General features: G+C 45.1%; 1 protein-coding gene and 1 long non-coding RNA gene across 3 annotated transcripts in view; both read left to right on the top strand.

The window, feature by feature from the left end:
- The window catches only part of TRANK1 (tetratricopeptide repeat and ankyrin repeat containing 1), a 123145-nt gene that overhangs the window by 19388 nt on the left and 86694 nt on the right, over positions 1–17063 (top strand). The window lies entirely within an intron of this gene.
- On the top strand, positions 832–15652 carry LOC116543855. Its single transcript, XR_004265729.1, has 3 exons — positions 832–842; positions 11305–11310; positions 15281–15652. It is a non-coding gene; the product is annotated as an uncharacterized LOC116543855 (long non-coding RNA).

Genomic DNA, 17063 nt, shown 5'->3' with positions numbered 1-17063 from the left:
TTCACCCACCTTAGCCTCCCAAAGTGCTGGGATTACAGGCGTGAGCCACCGTGCCTGGCTAACAAGATATTTCATTAACAATACAGGGTGCAAATAAACTAATATAAGCATTATTATAGGCAGGAGAAGTTGAGTCTGTCCTGACAGATAAATATTAATGGGATAAGGGAAAATTGAGGAAAAGATGGAGACATTAGTGAGGTTAAGAAGTTGCTCAGTTTCAACCCTTGTTCCTCTATATTCCATCCCATTTCCGGAACTATTTATAGGCATAAAGAAATCACTCTAAATTTTGCTGGCATTAACTTTGTTGTTTCCCAACCGCAGAGAAAACCTGCAGAGGTACACAGAGAACTTGTTAGAGTTGTTGTGTGGCTACCATTCCTGGTGTGTTTGATTATAGTTAAGGATGTAATTATAATGGGCTTTGGAAGGCGACCTAAAGCGTCCACCAGGCGGGCTTTGTGTGGGCAACAAGGCCGTTTATTTCACGCTTGGGTGCAAGCGGGCCAAGTGTGAGTTAGGCAAAGGGGGTAGACGAGGGGATTGGTTCTATAGATTGGGGCACATGTTCAGCTAACGCTGGTAATCTATCTTGGGGAGAGGAAAGGCATCATGGGATGCATGATCACAAGGGTAGGGGTCATTTATTACAAACAGGCGTGATCATAAGAGTGGGGGTGTATTGGTCGCAATCAGAGGGGAGGGTACGGTAAACTACACAGTTACAGGGGTGGGGGTTTTGAGAAACCCAGTGTAATGGGGGCATTTTTGCAAGGCTAAACAGGAACAATGGTTGCAGGTTGCAAGGGGAGAGCAATTAGTTGAGGCAGGAACAAGTTGTTTCACTTCTTTCTGTGGCCACCTGGTTACTTCACACTTCCTGGCTCCTGGGGACCATCCAGAGGTGTATGTGTGGGTCACCAAGGCTATAATGGCCAGGCTTGGACTTGGAGGCCTGACAGGCTGGTGATAAAGCCTCTAGCAAAGGGCCAGACCCCTTGGAGTTTCTGATGCGGAGGCGATCCTTACAGGCCATTTGTGGTGCCTTCTCTATTTGCTTTGTCACGGTGGATGATCGCCGTGAGGGGCTTATTGGCCTAGGTCCCTCTCCTAGACCTATGCTTTTGGTGTGCATGTAAACGGTGTAGTCTAATCCAGAGAACTGGGCTAAACAATTTCTTCTATGTAGATCATGGGACGGCTAAGAGTGTGATGTCGTCCTCAAGTGCTTGTGTGTGAGGGCACATCCAGCAGTTAGTGCTGTGTGTTACGGTAGCAACCTGTGATGTTACTGAGTAGAGCGGATGCCTGGGTATAGACACTGAGACAATGGCCATGATAGACAAATAAAAACAGAGCCGTATTTAAGGAAAATAACAACATACAGGAAACGCAGGGAGACAGGAAAGAAGGGCTGTAAAGAGTGTAAGAAAAACAGTTGAACACCAAGTACCTCAGCACATTGTTGTGCTGTGGTGGTTATACATCATTACTGGGACAATTATAAAGAAATTTTGTCTGGGGGGTAATCTTGGAAGTTTCCTTGCAAATAGCAATTGTATACTATCTCCCTTATAAAAACTTCAATATTAAGAGGGTGAAGCTGCATAAGAGAGGCAGTTGGATAATTACTGAGAGCCTGCAACAGAACTGAATAAAAAGGTAGCTCTAATAAGATTCAATGGCTGGACGTGGTGGCCCATGCCTGTAATCCCAGCAGTTTGGGAGGCTGAGGTGGGTGGATCATGAGGTCAGGAGATCAAGACCAGCCTGGCCAACATGGTGAAACTCTGTTTCTACTAAAAATACAAAAATTAGCTGGGTGTGGCGGCGCACGTCTTAGTCCCAGCTACTCAGGAGGCTGAGGCAGGAGAATTGCTTGAACCTGGCAGGCAGGGGCTGCAGTGAGCTGAGATTGTGCCACCGCACTCCAGCCTGGGCGACAGAGCGAGACTCTGTCTCAAACAAAACAAAACAAAACAAAAACCAAAGAATAAGATTCGAAAGAGGTGTAGGACTTATCTTTATTAATTTTTTTTTGATATAGAGTCTTGCTCTTGCCATTCAGGCTGGAGTACAGTGACGCAATCTCAGCTCACTGCAACCTCTGCCTCCTGGGTTCAAGTGATTCTCCTGCCTCAGCCTCCTGAGTTTAGTAGCTGGGATTACAGGCGCCTGCCACCACGCTGGGCTAATTCTTGTATTTTTAGTAGAGATGGGGGGTTTCACCATGTTGCTCAGGCTGGTCTCAAACTCTTAACCTTATGAGCCGCCTGCCTTAGCCTCCCGAAGTGCTGGGATGAGCCACTGGGCTGGACTATTTCTATTAACTTTTAAGGAAGTTTAAAAAATTCTAGGTTATTTGTTGAACAGAGCTTCTTTTACCTTTTTTTTTCTTTAACTTTAAATGAGTTTTCAATGTTTACATTCTAGTTAGACCATAAATAATGAGTCTTATCTCAGCACCAGTGACTTAGTAACAGTAGATTTAAAGCAGACAGGAAAAAAAAAAAAAGAGAGGAAGATAGAGAACTTTAGAAGATTCTACTTAACCCTAGCGTGCAGGTTAACCATTTGCGCTCCGAATTTTTCTTGTAGTTTGCCCATTAGTTTAAAATGTGCACAAAAACAGGCCGTAATATGTAACCAGCTGGAGCTTTAAAGAGAACAATAAAATCAGGGGTTAGGATGTTCAATCTGGACCCCTAAATTGAACAGAAAAAGAAAAAAGGAACGGAGAGGAAAAGGTTAAGCTTTACAGGAGGGGTTGTGAGCCTTTCAGCCACTGCATAGTGTGGGGCCTATACCCCTAACACCCTTGTTTATCTCTCATCAGGGAGAGCCTTAGCAGCCCAGACCTTTATGGGTGAGATGAATTCTTCCTCACCTCTGCAAGTTACTGGTTAAGGTGAGCTGGTAAGGAGCCTCTTTACCTTAAGGCCATTGGGGTTTGGGATTCTGTCCCGGAGGCCCTTTGGCTCTCAGGGCATTCCTGTTTCCAATGGCCGAGCTTGTGGCAGAGGGGGCAAGCATGTGGGGCTTTTGTTCATTTATTCAACTGAGGTGTCTTCCCTTTTAGTGGCAGTTATCTGGAGGAGTGTCCTTAGGGCCACGGAAAGTGGCTGGGGTCTTGTGAAGCAGCCAGCAGTTGAGCCTGCTTTTTTTCTCTGCATCTGTCTTTTTAGCCTCATTCTCCTTATTCTGCTTTGGTTGTAAAAGACTGAGGAGGCTAATTTGATGATTTTTTTTTTTTCCCATAAGGGTTATGCTGTGTTACACAAGAAAATTAGACATTTCTCTTTTTTGAGAGTCTGAGAGTTAAATTTGTTTTAAGGCTTTAGAGTGTAGCCCAGAGGTGAGTTTGAAGGATAGATGGGGGAACTGTCCCATGGTGGGGCTGGAAAACATGCTGCTTGGGGGCCGTGCCACGTGAGGGCACTAACTACACTTTTCTTGGGACGTCCTGCTGAGATGAAAAGAGGGTTCCGCTTGCATCTGCGGACTGGGGTGTACTTTCTGAAGGGGCGTTCCACCGATTAGAAAAGAGCACTTGGCTGGTCATGGGTTTTAACGCCGGACAGCCAGTCCAGGTACTCACGCTGGGTGATCAGCCCAGGTCTGAGGAAAAAAAGGATAAAGGAAGATCTCACCTGATGCCTGTCCAGGAGAGGGGGTGGGTAAGGGAACCCTCACCATTTTGAGGCTGTCCGAGGTCACCTGATTTAGCAATGTCCAAGACAGAATGGCTGGCTGACTCCACAGGAGAATGTAGAGTGAGAGAGTGCCTGAGTTACCCAAAATGTGTGAATTCGCTCTGAATGAGCTTCTGCTGCCAGTCACGTCACTTGTAGTGATCAGGGACTTTTGACCAGAAAAGATAGGCCAGTCTTCTTCTCTTCAGGCAAGGCAGCCAGCCCTCTTCACCCTTTGGCCTTTAGGCAGCACTGGAGAGCAGCCAGATGGTTACCATCGAAGCCAGCTGCTGAAAGACCGAAAAGAGTAAGTGAACCCAGGCCGCTCACCCTAACCGGGCAGTGGCAGTCAGACGCTTCCACACAGACTCCTCAGTCCCACCAGAGTGTAGCTCCTGCCAGAGACCTGCAGTTGCCTCCATGCTTAGAGGCTGTTCTCTGAGGGTGCCAACTTGAGAAAGGGAAAGAGAGAAGGGAGAGGGTTTCCTATGAGGAGAGTTCCCATCCAGAGAGAGTTCCCCCTAAATGCCACCAAAATGTTGTAGGTGAGCAGTGACGATCTAGGCCGGTGGCACGGGGGTAAAATAATTTACCAAAGCTGGGTGCAGTGGCTCACACCTGTAATCCTAGCACTTTAGGAGGCCAAGATGGGTGGATTACCTGAGATCAGGAGTTCGAGACCAGCCTGGCCCACATGGCGAAACCCCATCTCTACCAAAAATACAAAAAAATAGCCTGGTGTTGTGGCGCACGCCTGTAATCCCAACGACTTGGGAGGCTGAGGAAGGAGAATCGCTTGAACCCGGGATGTGGAGGTTGCAGTAAGCCGAGATTGCGCAAGGAGCGACACTCCATCTCAAAGGGAAAAAAAAGAAAAGAATTCACCAAGACAGTTGTAGGTGAAGAAGGGCGGATTTATTAGAGAAACTAGGAAAATATGTTGCAAGAGTGCAACAGTCAGAATCAGCAGAAGATTCTTTGTTTCCTGCCAGGAAACAGAGTGTTGCTGGGGGTTTTATAGGATGGTTCTTAGGCTGCAGAATGCTATGTGCAGTACCGATAAAACACCGAGGTTGCAGTGAGCTAACTTGCAGGTGTCTGGTGATAGTAGGCGAAGGAAGATTGTAAGTTATTTGCACAGGAGGGCTGTGTGTCCTGGACCATAAAGAAAGGCAGACTTCTAGTTTATCTGATTTCTGGTTTGGCTTTCCCTGGGTCCCACCAGCCTGACTTTCTGTTCCTAGATCAGACTCCACAGATACGATAGCCACTAGTCACGTGTGACTATGGAGTACTTGAAATGTGGCTAGAGTGACTGAAGAATTAAACCTTTAATTGTATTTAATTTTAGTTAAATTAAAATGTAAATAGCGCCAGGGTGGTGGCTCACGCCTGTAATCCCAGCACTTTGGGAGGCTGAGGTGGGGGGACCACGAGGTCAGGAGTTCGACACCAGCCTGACCAACATGGTGAAACCTCGTCTCTACCAAAAAAAAAAAAAAAATAATAATAAAAGTAAAAAAAAAAAATGTAAATAGCTATGTGTGGTTACTGTTAAGCGTGCTTTGAATGAAGATACCCCCCCCCAACAGGCTTTGTGTGAGCAACATCGCTGTTTATTCACCCAGGTGTGGGCGGGCTGAGTCTGAAAAGAGTCAATGGAGGGTGGTGGGATAGGAGTTGGTTTTATAGGTTTGGGGTAGGCAGTGGAAAGTTACAGAAGTTATAGTTCAGGGTGGTTTTTGCAAGCCAGGGGGCAGGGGGTATTGTGGGGGGAGGGGTTGTCACGAGCTCCAAGGTCCAGCGTAACAAAGTTGGCTTATCAGTTGAGGCAGGACGATTGAGGCAGGAACAATGGCAGAATGTTGCAAGGTTGGTTAATCAGGTTGTAGGGTCCAGTGTTACAAGGTTGACTTAGACTTTCTGGCTCTGGAGCCCATCTGGAGGCGTGCGTGTGGGTCACAGGGGTCCATGGTGCAGACGGTTCAAAGAGCCTTGCATTCTTGCCTTTCTTATATTAATAATATAAAGGAAAAAGTAAAAACTAGAAAAAGGGGGGGGAACAGGGAATTTGGGGGGGTGGTACAGAGGGGTGGTGGGTGACATTTCTCTGGGCTTCATCAAGCAGGATTGGGGGCAGTGGAGAAACCTAAAAATGGGAAAGAATTCAGACTACCAAGAGATTTTGAGGCAAAGGTTGATAATGTGGGGTTGTTAAAAGGAGCATTTGTCATATTGACTGACTGGTTATAGCTTGGATACAATTTTGTAGGGATTGAGAGATTGGTCAGAAAAGGCAAGGTCCAAATAAGAGAAGGAGAAAAATGGGTATAAGGGGCCTACTAATGGAGGGAGCCATGATACCCAGTTAGAGAGTGGCTAGCTAGGTCCAGATTAATTATTTGCCTGATTAATGAGCTTTTGGGCCCTGTCTTTAAAGTCTTTTGATGGCGTTATAGACAAGGCCGGATTGGTTTAGATAAAAGCAGCATCCTTCATGTAGGAATAGGCAGATTCTTCCTTTCTTAGCAGTCAGTTGATCGAGGCCTCGGCAATTTTGGAAGACAGCTGCCACCAGGGAATTAACTTGGGGCTGGAGAACAGATAGTGTTTGAGTTACGTCTGAAATGCTGGCGGAAAAGTCGTTAGAGAGACGGTGGGATGTAGTGATGGAAGTAGTGAGGCCTGCCGTACCTGTCCCGATTGCAGCCGTGGAGACTCCTAATCCTGCAAGCCAGGGGATTAACGGAATGCGTGTAGGAGTTACAACGGGACAGGGAGGTGTTTATTTCCATTGGTAAACTGGATTTTGGGAGTAAGGAAAATTAAGGTACAGGTGCCTGAATAGTTGGTAGAAAGGCAGAGGTAGGTGGAAGAGCCACAAAGGAAGAAAAGTCCTTGGCTTAGGCAGAACTGGAGGTGTAGACTGAAAAGGTGAGAAAGTATTCCAGAGGAGCTAGGGTTTTGTACCCAGATACCAAGAGAACCAGCAAGGGCCGTGGCTGTTAAAGGTTGTAGTGGGGTTTGATAGGGTAATTGTGTGGAAGGAGAGGTCTTGTTTTCAAGGTGTATGAGAAAGCACTTCTTTGTTTAACAAATAATCAGGGTTTTCCCTGATTATTTATTAAACAAAGAAGTGGTGCTGACTTTTTGGGGGTCCTGTAAAGCGGACAGGTTGGCTAAATAAAGCAGCTTGGGTGACTAGAAAGTTTTGATAGTTGGTTGGGGCTTGGAGTTTTAAGGTAAAGTTGCATTGATGGAGTAGGAGGTGGCCAAGAGGTAGGCCGGAGGGTAGATTGTGTTGGAAGCAAGAAGGGGCCTGAAAAGTTAAAACAGTATTTGTGGTTACAGAACCATGTATGGGTTTGTTATTACCTGTATATGGAGTGAGGTTGGAAATGTAGGGGCGCAGAAGCTGTACATACTCCTTTTAGGGTATGTTTGATCCTGTTAGTGATGGATGACTGTGTATTTAAGAGTTGAAAGGAGATTTTTAGCGAGGGTGATAAGCTAGGCGAGTTAAGAACCCAAGTGTTTGCAGGGACCGGAGTAGCAGTATAAGTTGTAGCTGATAGAGAGATGCAAAGCCCAGCGACCCTTTGTTAGGGTTGGGTTGGGCTGGTTTAGCAAAGAATGGGTTAAGTGAAGGGTTTTGTTGAGGTAGTTGGAAATAATGGGTGCAATTATGTGGGGCAGCCAAGGAAGCAGGAAGAATAGGCAGACAAAGAATGGGGAGGGAAGTAAACAGCTGTCCTTTGTTGGGGGAAAAGTTACATGGGGTACCTTGGAAAAGAAGGGCGTTTATTCATTTTAGAAGAGTGTTAAGGGTGGCAGTGGGGGGTGGCACCATGAAAAGTCTTGGCATACAGAATGGAGGAAGAAGGTGAAGCAGCAAGACAGGAGCAGGCGTCCAAGGTTTTTCAGGAATTCGGGTGACTTTTAGAGAAGCTGGAGAGAGTACAGGGGTTTGGCACTGCAGGGTGGATGGGGAGCACAATCTGATGAATAAGGCGAAGGTTTTGGACTAACCTGTAGGTCTTGTCCGGTTTTTGGACGGGTAGGATGGGGGTATTGTAGGGAGAGTTGGTGGGAACTAAAAGGCCAGGTTGTAGTAAGCGAGTAATAACAGGCTTTAGGCGTTTTAAGGCATGTGCTGGGATGGCGTGCTGGTGCTGGGCAGGATAAGGGTGGTTAGGTTTTAAAGGGATGATGAGGGGTGAGTGAGCAAGGGGTGGGGAGGTGGTGTCCCGCACCCTAGGGTTAAGGTAGGGGGACATAAGGGGAGCTATTGAGGGAGGTACAGGTTCCAGGAGGAGGGCGTCAGTGAGGTGTGGCTGTAGCCCAGGACTAGTGAAGGAGGCAGATGATTTTGCGAGGCTATCTCAGCCTAACAGGGGAACTGGACACGTGGGGATGATTAGGAAATAATGTGGAAAGGAGTGCTGGCCTAATTGACACCAGACTTGGGGAGTTTTGAGAGACTTGGAGGCCTTGCTGTCAATTCCCACAACAGTTATGGAGGCCAGGGAGACAGGTCCTTGAAAAGAAGACGGCGTGGAGTGGGTGGCCCCCGTGTTGATTAAGAAGGGGGTGGACTTACCCTCCACCGTAAGAGTTGCCCAAAGCTCGGTGTCCCTGATGGTCCAGGGGGCCTCCAAGATGTTTGGGCAGCGTCAGTTTTTAGCCGCCAAGCCAAGGAGATCTGGGCAGGATTCGGTCCAGGAGCTCTGGGAGCCGCAACGTGAGTCAAAAGGTCCGACTTTCCATGGGGGCCCGCACAGACGGGGCAGGGCTTAGGAGGAATCCCAGGCTGCAGGCATTCCTTGGCCCAGTGGCCAGGTTTCCGACACTTGAAGCAAGGTCTGGGAGGGGCGGCTGGACGCCACAGTCTGGGCACTTTGAAGCCTTTGTGAGCTGGTGGTGTGGTTGCGGTTTGTCTTACGGCCGAGCCCAGCATCTGTAGTGCTGAGATGCGCTGCCACCAGGCAGCTTTTTCCCTGTTACTGAACACCTTAAGGTGAGGTTGATTAATTCCTGTTGTGGGGTTTGAGGGCCAGTTTCTAATTTCTGTAGCTTTTTAATGTCAGGGGCTGATAGGGTGATAAAATGCATATTAAGCATTCTTCAGGGGTGAGAGTGGAAGTAAGGATGACATTTAAGTCATTCCAGATGAGGCTATGGGCCTGGGTTAAGCATTGGAACTCTTGTATATATTTAGTAGAATCTGATGAAAAGGAGCCTAACAGTTGGTTGATCTGGGAAAGGTTGGATAAAGAGAAAGGAACGTGCATCCTAACTGTGCCTTCGGCTCCAGCCACCTCTCGAAGTGGGAATTGCTGGGCAAGGGCGAGGAGGTCACCACGGAACTAAACTATAAGCCAGACCGGATATGAGGTGGGAGGTGGCAGGAGGGGCATTAGGAGGTGGGTCGTGGGCAGAGGAAGAGGAGGGAGGCTTTGCAGGTGGGGGGGGTGGTTAGGGCGTGGATTAGGGTCTGGTTCGGACAGGTGGGGAGGAGAGAGGTCGGAAGGGTCAATGGACAAGGAGGATTCTGAGTTACTGTTGGAGGCAGAAGGGGCAGACAGAAGGGAGAGAAGGAAAATTTGGGACAGGTTGCATTGAGAGTAGAGATTAGGGTGGGATTGGAGTATAAAAAAATGCCTGGACGTCAGACCCCTTAGACCATTTGCCCATTTGTTGAAAAAAATGGTCTAGGTCTCATGGAATAGAAAAATCAAAAGTGCCGTTTTCTGGCCATTTGGAACCATTGTCTAATTTGTATAGAGGCCAGGCTGTGTTACAGAAAAAAGTGAGACACTTAGGTTTCAGATCTGGGGACAGTTGAAGAGGTTTTAGGTTTTTTAGGATGCAGGCTAGAGGCGAAGATAGAAGAATAGAGGGCAGAATATTGCCCCTGGTGAAGGAGATAAGTTTTAAGGAGAAAAGTCGTGTAGAGAGGAGAAGGAGTGAGAAGCTACCAGGGTTTTCAGTAGGTGTCCCTGACTGAATCCTGGGCCGTAACGTGAGTGAGTGATCAACGCAGGCGTCCCTGTGATTTACCAGACACCGAGGGAACACTGTCTTCCCGAGTCTGTGACCAACGTTGGAGTTTTTGAGCAAGAGAGAGAGACTTGTCTCCTCTGTCTCTACACGGATAAAGAGTGTCTCCTTTGTCTCTAAGGGAAAAGAGAGAGAAAGAGGGAGAAACTTGTCTCATTTTCTCTACCTAGAAGAAGGATTTAAAGGAAAAGAGAGAGAAAGAAGTAGAGACTTGTCTCCTTTTCTTTAAAGGAAAAGAGAGAAACAGGGAGAGACTTGTCTCCTTTTCTCAAAAGGAAGAGAGAGAAAGAGGGAGAGACTGTTTACCCGATCTGAATGTGGAAGAGGGTTGCTGGGCTGCTCTGATGTACTGAGGTGCAGGTGGTTCTCTTCACAGAGGGAGAGCAGGGACAGGGGGTCGGTCTCCCAAAGGAGCACCCCTGCCCAGGTTTTGACACCAAATGTTAAGCATGCTTTAAATGAATAGATCCACCAAAACAGGCTTTGTGTGAGTAACATGGCTGTTTATTCTCCCGGGTGCGGGCGGGCTGAGTCAGAAAAGAGAGTCAGCGGAGGATGGTGGGATAGGAGTTGGTTTTATAGGTTTGGGGTTGGCAGTGGAAAATTACGGAAGTCAACAGTTCAGGGTGGTTTTTGCAAGCTGGGGTCGGGGTGTTGTGGGGGAGGGGTATCACAAACTCCAAGGTCCAGTGTCACAGTTGACTTATCTGTTGAGTCAGGAAGGGTTGAGGCAGGAACAATGGCAGAATGTTGCAAGTTGGTTAATCAGGTCACAGGGTCCAATGTCACAAGGTTGACTCAGACTTTCTGGCTCCGGAGTCCATCTGGAGGTGTATGTGTGAGTCACAGGGGTTACCATGGCTTAGTGCATGGTGCAGTCAGTTCAAAGAACCTTGCAGTTACCATACTGGACAGAATGTTCCAGGTAGAATAGGAACATTAGCCAGATAGAATAGTAACTGTCACAGAGCTAAACTGCTGTGCTTTTATTTATTATTATTATTATTATTATTATTGAGATGGGGTCTCTGTCACTCAGGCTGGAGTGCAGTGGCATAGTCATGGTCACCACAGCCTTGACCTCCAGGGTCAAGTGATCTTCAGCCTCAGCCTCCCAAAGAGCTGGACCTACAGGTGCATGCCACTATGTTTGGCTAATTTTTTAATTTTAATTTTAATTTTGTAGAGATGGAGTCTCACTGTGTTGCCTAGGTTGGTAGGGAGCTCCTCAGCTCAAGTGATCCTCCTACGCAGGCCTTCTAAATTTTCGGGATTATAGGTGTGAGCCACAGTCCCTGGCCTGCTGTCCCTTTAGTTATAAGTAACAGAAAGCCTGACTTAAACAACAAGGATATGCACTGGCTCACCCTGTTGTCTGGCAAATTCAGCAGCTCCTACCAGCGCCCTCTTCCCTGGCCACCTACCATTATAGAACCACATACTTGTTTTCATAGATTCCTACTTCTGACTAGTGAGACACAGAAAAGTCCGCTTAGGGGCTTTGGGAAAGTTTTCCTCTTTTAGAAAACAAATATGCGGTGCCGGGGAGCCAGTGGTTGCAGGGACCCCTTCTTCCTGTCTTGAAAGTGATGCCTGGAGTCACAGCAACCTTCGACCTTGAGGGGACAAGCATGAGGGCACAAACCCAGTGTGCTTAAGATGGTGTTACAGAGAGATTAAGAGCTGTGCTCTGACTCCCTTACTCCTGATTATGTGAGAAAATTACACACAGCCCCACTCCTCATTTGTGGCCAAAGGCATCCTAACTGATGCACTCAGGTAAGTAGAAGTGCAGAGATAGGGCAACTCAGGATTCTCCCAGACCAATGGCTCCCCCAACCCCCACTTTTCCTTTATTTCTTTGGGCCCTGTCCTCTTCTGTGAGTGTTGGGTTCATCCTTACGCCAGAAGCAAAATGCAGCTGAAATGTAGCACCACACATTTACACATCTCAGTGTCAGGATTCACAGCTTCCCTTCCACACTGGACAGTGCCCCATGTCATAGAGTGATCTCCTTCTGGAAGCTTATCTGGAGTAATGATAAAACACATTCTCAGAATCCTCCAGTAAACATCTTTTTACATTTCAGGGGCCAGAATTTTGCCCCACACTCAATACTGAACTAGTTTCTGCCGTGGAGATCAACTTGCTCATCAGACCCTTAGGAAGCAAGGGCGGGGTCAGCTTCCCTTAAGTCTAAGGAGCTTGAGGAAAGAGGCAGATAACAGAAACAAAACTGGGACTCAGTTAGGAGGAGTGGTCACTTTAAAGGTGTCCAGAACTGTTCGTTGTAGCCAAATGGGTAGAGGGTCAGAGCTTCCTAAATTGTAAATATCGTTAATGGTTACTAAGGATCAACTTTCAAGTATCTGCTATAAAAGTTTAACCCATTTTTTTAGTTTTCTACGAGAATATTTCCAGGCACCATTCTGTCACTATAATATAATGAAATCTCCTTAACTATTTATTGGTAAAGCATTTTAAGAGAATTTATTTTCCTGAGCTTATTATAGTTTGTGTACTGTATAGTTGAATGATGGCTGTCAAGTGTCCAGGTCAGAGTCCATTCTTTCTCCTGCTGTCTATTAGCAATGTTGCAAGAACGTGAGCTAAAATGGGCCTGGCATATTGTCATCCAGTGGTTAATTATTAAAAACAAAACAAACAACTCTTTTAGGATTGGGTCTATTTGGAGCTTCATAAAAGAGGACACTCATATGATCAGTAAAAGGCACACAACGTTATTAGTCATCAGGAAAATGCTAATTAAAGCCACAATGAGATACCACAGTGGCTAGAATTAAGAAGACTGATAGTGCCCAGAATTCAGAAATGTTGGCAGTTTATATACTGAAAACACTGTTTTTGTGAGTATAAATTGGTTCAGCCACTTGGAAAACTGGCAGTCTCTACTAAAAGTAAATAGTACAACTCCCTGTGACCCAGCAGGTCCACTCCTGGGAAGAAAGGCAGACAAATACTCACTGAAAGACATGTACAGGATCATTTAAAACAACTTTATTCACAGTTATGTCAAGCTGGAAACAATTTAAATGCCCATCAACAGAATGAATAAATAAACCGTGGCATACTCGTGCAATCAAACACTACACAGCAGTAAGAGAAAGGAGTTACTGATATATACAACAATATAGTTGAGTCTCACATGCATAATCTTTAAGGAAAGAGTGAAATTACTGTGATATTATGGGGTTCAAGAACAGGTGAAACTCATGTATGGTTTACAGGTCAGAATAGTGGTGAAAGGTGGGTTTGGACTAGGAATGGACAGGCGGGAACCTTCTGGAGACCTGGAAATGTTTTATATATGCATCCAGGTGGGAGTTATGTGGGTATAAAAATCAGAGTTGAACACTGAAGAGTAGTGCATGTTACACACATTATACTGTGTGTTGCCTCAGTAAAAATGTTAAAAAAAAATTGGGCCCGTCAAGCTAACGGGATGTGACAGACCTCTACTCTATGTCTTTGTGTTAATATTGCATGGTAGTTGTGGCTGTATGTTGTTTGACCATTTGACTGTAATCCCAAATACACTTATGCATAATATAGTTTTTTAATGGTCACAGAAAGATTACATTTTGAATACTGCAAGCCCACCTGCCTGTGATGCCCGCTGGGGGATATTTTAACTGCCATCTTGTCAGTGGGGCTGTGTAAGTAACTAGTGTCTTGGATGCGTTTACTTTCCTGGGGGGCATGTAAATCAGTCCTGCTATGAACAGGGAGTCTTTGATATCCTGCTGTCTTTTGGGTATCATGGTGTAGCATAGTGTGCATAAGGAAAATCAGTAATGTTTTTGTCCAACTTGGAGTAGAAATACAAGTCCAGATCATACTCATTTACATTGGTCTTTCTTTCTCCTCTTCTTTCCCTTTCCTTTCCTTTCTGGGTTTTTGTTTTGTTTTCGTTTTATTTAAAAACAAATTTAACTGTGATAAAAAACACAAAACATAATTTGCCATCTTAACACTTCTTAAGTGTACAGTTCAGTAGTGTTAAGCACATTAATATGTTGTAAACAATTTCTGGAACTTTGTCAATTTGCAAAACTGAAACTCCATATTCATTAGACAACAACAACTTCCCGTTTCTCTTTCCTTCCAGTCCCTGGTAACCACAGTTCTACTTTCTGTTTCTATGAAATTGACTATTTTAAATACCTCATATAAGTAGAATCATAAAATACCTTTTTTTTTTTGTGGCTGGCTTATTTCACTTAGCATAATGCCCTCAATATTCATCCATGTTGCAACATGTGTCAAGATTTCCTTCCTTTCTAAGATGAAATAGTACTGCATTGTATGCATATGCCACACTTTGTTTATACATTCATCAGTAGATCTTTTGTTTACTTTTAACACCTTTTCCTCCATCCCTCAATTTCCTCCAGGGCGGTGTTATTCAAGCATTTTTTCATTATAGCTCTTTCTGACATTTTCAGACTTGTAGCTAACCCAGCTTGCTCACCACCCATGAAATTTAAATACCACAGATAATACTGTATATCCTTTTTTGTGTTGTATGTATATCTGTGCTTTGTATATGAAAATAATAAACATTTTTACTCCCCTCAAAACCATTTTCTTTCCTTTGGGGACAACATTGCCCCAAATGTATGTATGCTATAGAGAATGTATGCTGTAGAGAAACCCAATTCCAGATTAATACATATAGGCGTAGCCCCAAGTTTACTAAATATACGGTAATGAAGGAAATGGTAGAAAATTGGAGAAAATCTGAAACTCACCTCTCTCTTCTCTGCTCCCACCAAACTCCCAACATCTCCTGCCCTCCCTTAAACAAACAAATAAACATACAAAAAGAAAGAAAGACGTACATTTGAAATATGGCTAGTATAAATGTACAATAGCCATGTGTGGCTACTGGCTTCTGTATTGTATAGTGTAAAATTGAACATTTGCATTATCACAGAACGTTGTAATGGACAGTGCTGCTTTACCAGTTGCATTTAGATGAATTCCAAGAGCCTCTGATGGCCTCCAAGATCCATCATCTACTTACTGCAGCAATTACCTCCTCTTTCAGCTTCGTAGGCACCTGGCAGTTCTTGAACAGTAAAGCTCAGAGCTTTTGCACATGCTGTTTCATGGCCTGGACACCTACCCTCCTCTTCACTGGGCTAACTGCTCACTATTTAGATCTTGTCTTAAATGTCAATTCCAACAAAGACTTGTCTTGACATCTACAATCTAGGCAGTGTTCTCCTGTTACATGCTTTCTTATATTCTCTACTTTTTCTTTGTAAGAAGAAAAATCTTTTAACTGTAATGTTTGTGTGATTATCGATTTACTTAATATTCGTCTCCCTAACAGACAATGAACTTCTGGAAGGTGAGGATAATGGCCACCATTTCACCATCAGCCTCCTGATGCCCAGCATAGGGTAGATGCTATATGAACAATAGAACTGAGGTATGCTGAAAGTCCAGATCCAATGGGAAAGCACCTATGTGTTGGGTGTGTGAAAATTAAAAGCAGTTCTTTATCACTGTAGGATGACTGTAGTTTACAATAACATATAGTTCAAATAGCTAGAAGGAGGATATTGTACATTCCCAACACAAAGAAATAATAAATGTTGGAGATGATGGATGTGCTACGCACCCTCATCTGATCACACTATACATTATAGGTGTTGAAGCATCACGGTTAATGTGCACATTATTAATATGTCAATTTAAAAAATAAAATAAAAAATTCTAGAAAAATGTTGCCGGGAGCTGCGGGTGAGGGAGGGGGGGTGTTCTATATCATGACTGTGGTTGTGGTTACATGACTGTAAATTTGTTAAATGAATTGAACACTGAATATAGGTGAATTTCATCCTTTGTAAATTGTACCTCAATAAAATTTATCTTAATGAAAAAAAAAAAAAAAGAAACCGGCTGGGTGCAGTGCTCACGCCTGTAATCCCAGCACTTTGGGAGACCTGAGAAGGAATCACCTGAGTGATCACCTGAGCTCAGGAGTTTGAGACCAGCCTGGCCAACACAGTGAAACCCCATCTCTACTAAAAATACAAAAATTAGCCTGGCATGGTGCTACATGCCTGTAATCCCAGCTAGTCGGGAGGCTGAGGCAGGAGAATCACTTGAACCTGGGAAGGGGGAGTTTGCAGTGAGCCGAGATCATGCCACTGCACTCCAGCCTGGGTGACAGAGCGAGACTCTGTTTCAAAAAAAAAAAGAACCCCACCCAAATGCAGTCAAGAGACCCCACATACCCACATATTAGGGAGGGAGATAATTATTTATGGTGTTTACTTTTTGCTGTGAGAATGACTTTTAGAACATAGATTTCACAAAAACAGTTTGGAGCTGGACTGGTCAAACTGGTTGTAGAAACATCTTTGATGTGCATGTAAGTTGGGTGTAATTGAGGCAATAAATAGAGGAGGAATAAGTTAACGTTGATGGGCAACGGGGATAAGTTGCACTCATAATGCCCCAGGTTTAGTGCAGGCCGCTTTACTGGGCTTTGGTCAGCTTGGGCAGGATGGTGAGACAGCTGAGCGGGCTGGTGGCAAAGTGATCGGGTCTTGTTTTATTTAAATGCACTGGGTAGGGAAGACTTGGGTGCAGCACCTTATACTTTGCTAGGGGACTTCTGATAGATTTTGAATGAGTTTCTTAAGAAAATCCTGTTCTTCTCTTCCCACATTCGTACCTGTTTCTCCAAGAAAAAAAAAAAAACAAAAAAAAAAACACACATCGAAGTCCCTAGGATGTATTCTGACTTTGGATTTTTATCCCTGACTGTGGCACCTGTCCTGTGGGGAAGAGGAAAGAGTCGCTTTTCAGAGAGAAAGAGAGAAAGAAAGAAAAAAGAAAGAGAGAGAGAGGAAGGAAGGAGGGAGGGAAGGCAGGAAGAAAGGTGAGGGAGGGAAGAGGAAGGAAAGAAAAAAGAAAGGAAGGAAGGAAGGAGGAAAGAGGGAAGGAAGAAAGGGAGGGAGGGAAGGAACGGGCATGGTGGCTCACACTTATAATCCCAGCACTTTGGGAGACCGAGACAAGTGGATGACTTGAGGTTAGGAGTTCGAGACCAGCCTGGCCAACATGGGGAAACCCTGTCTTTACTAAAAATACAAAGGCATGGTGGTGCATGCTTGTAATCCCAGCTACTCAGGAAGCTGAGGCAGGAGAATGGCTTGAACCCAGGAGGCAGAGGTTGCAGTGAGCCGAGATAGCATCAGTACACTCCAGCCTGACTTCATCTCACCAAAAAAAAAAAAAAAAAAAAAGTTATTATTTCCAGCCTCAAC

Source organism: Sapajus apella, unplaced genomic scaffold, assembly GCF_009761245.1.
Source record: "Sapajus apella isolate SASKATOON/1434 unplaced genomic scaffold, GSC_monkey_1.0 scaffold4, whole genome shotgun sequence".
Classification (NCBI taxonomy): domain Eukaryota; kingdom Metazoa; phylum Chordata; class Mammalia; order Primates; family Cebidae; genus Sapajus; species Sapajus apella.
The sequence above is the reverse complement of the archived record's forward strand: the minus strand, read 5'-3'. Positions and strand labels throughout refer to the sequence as shown.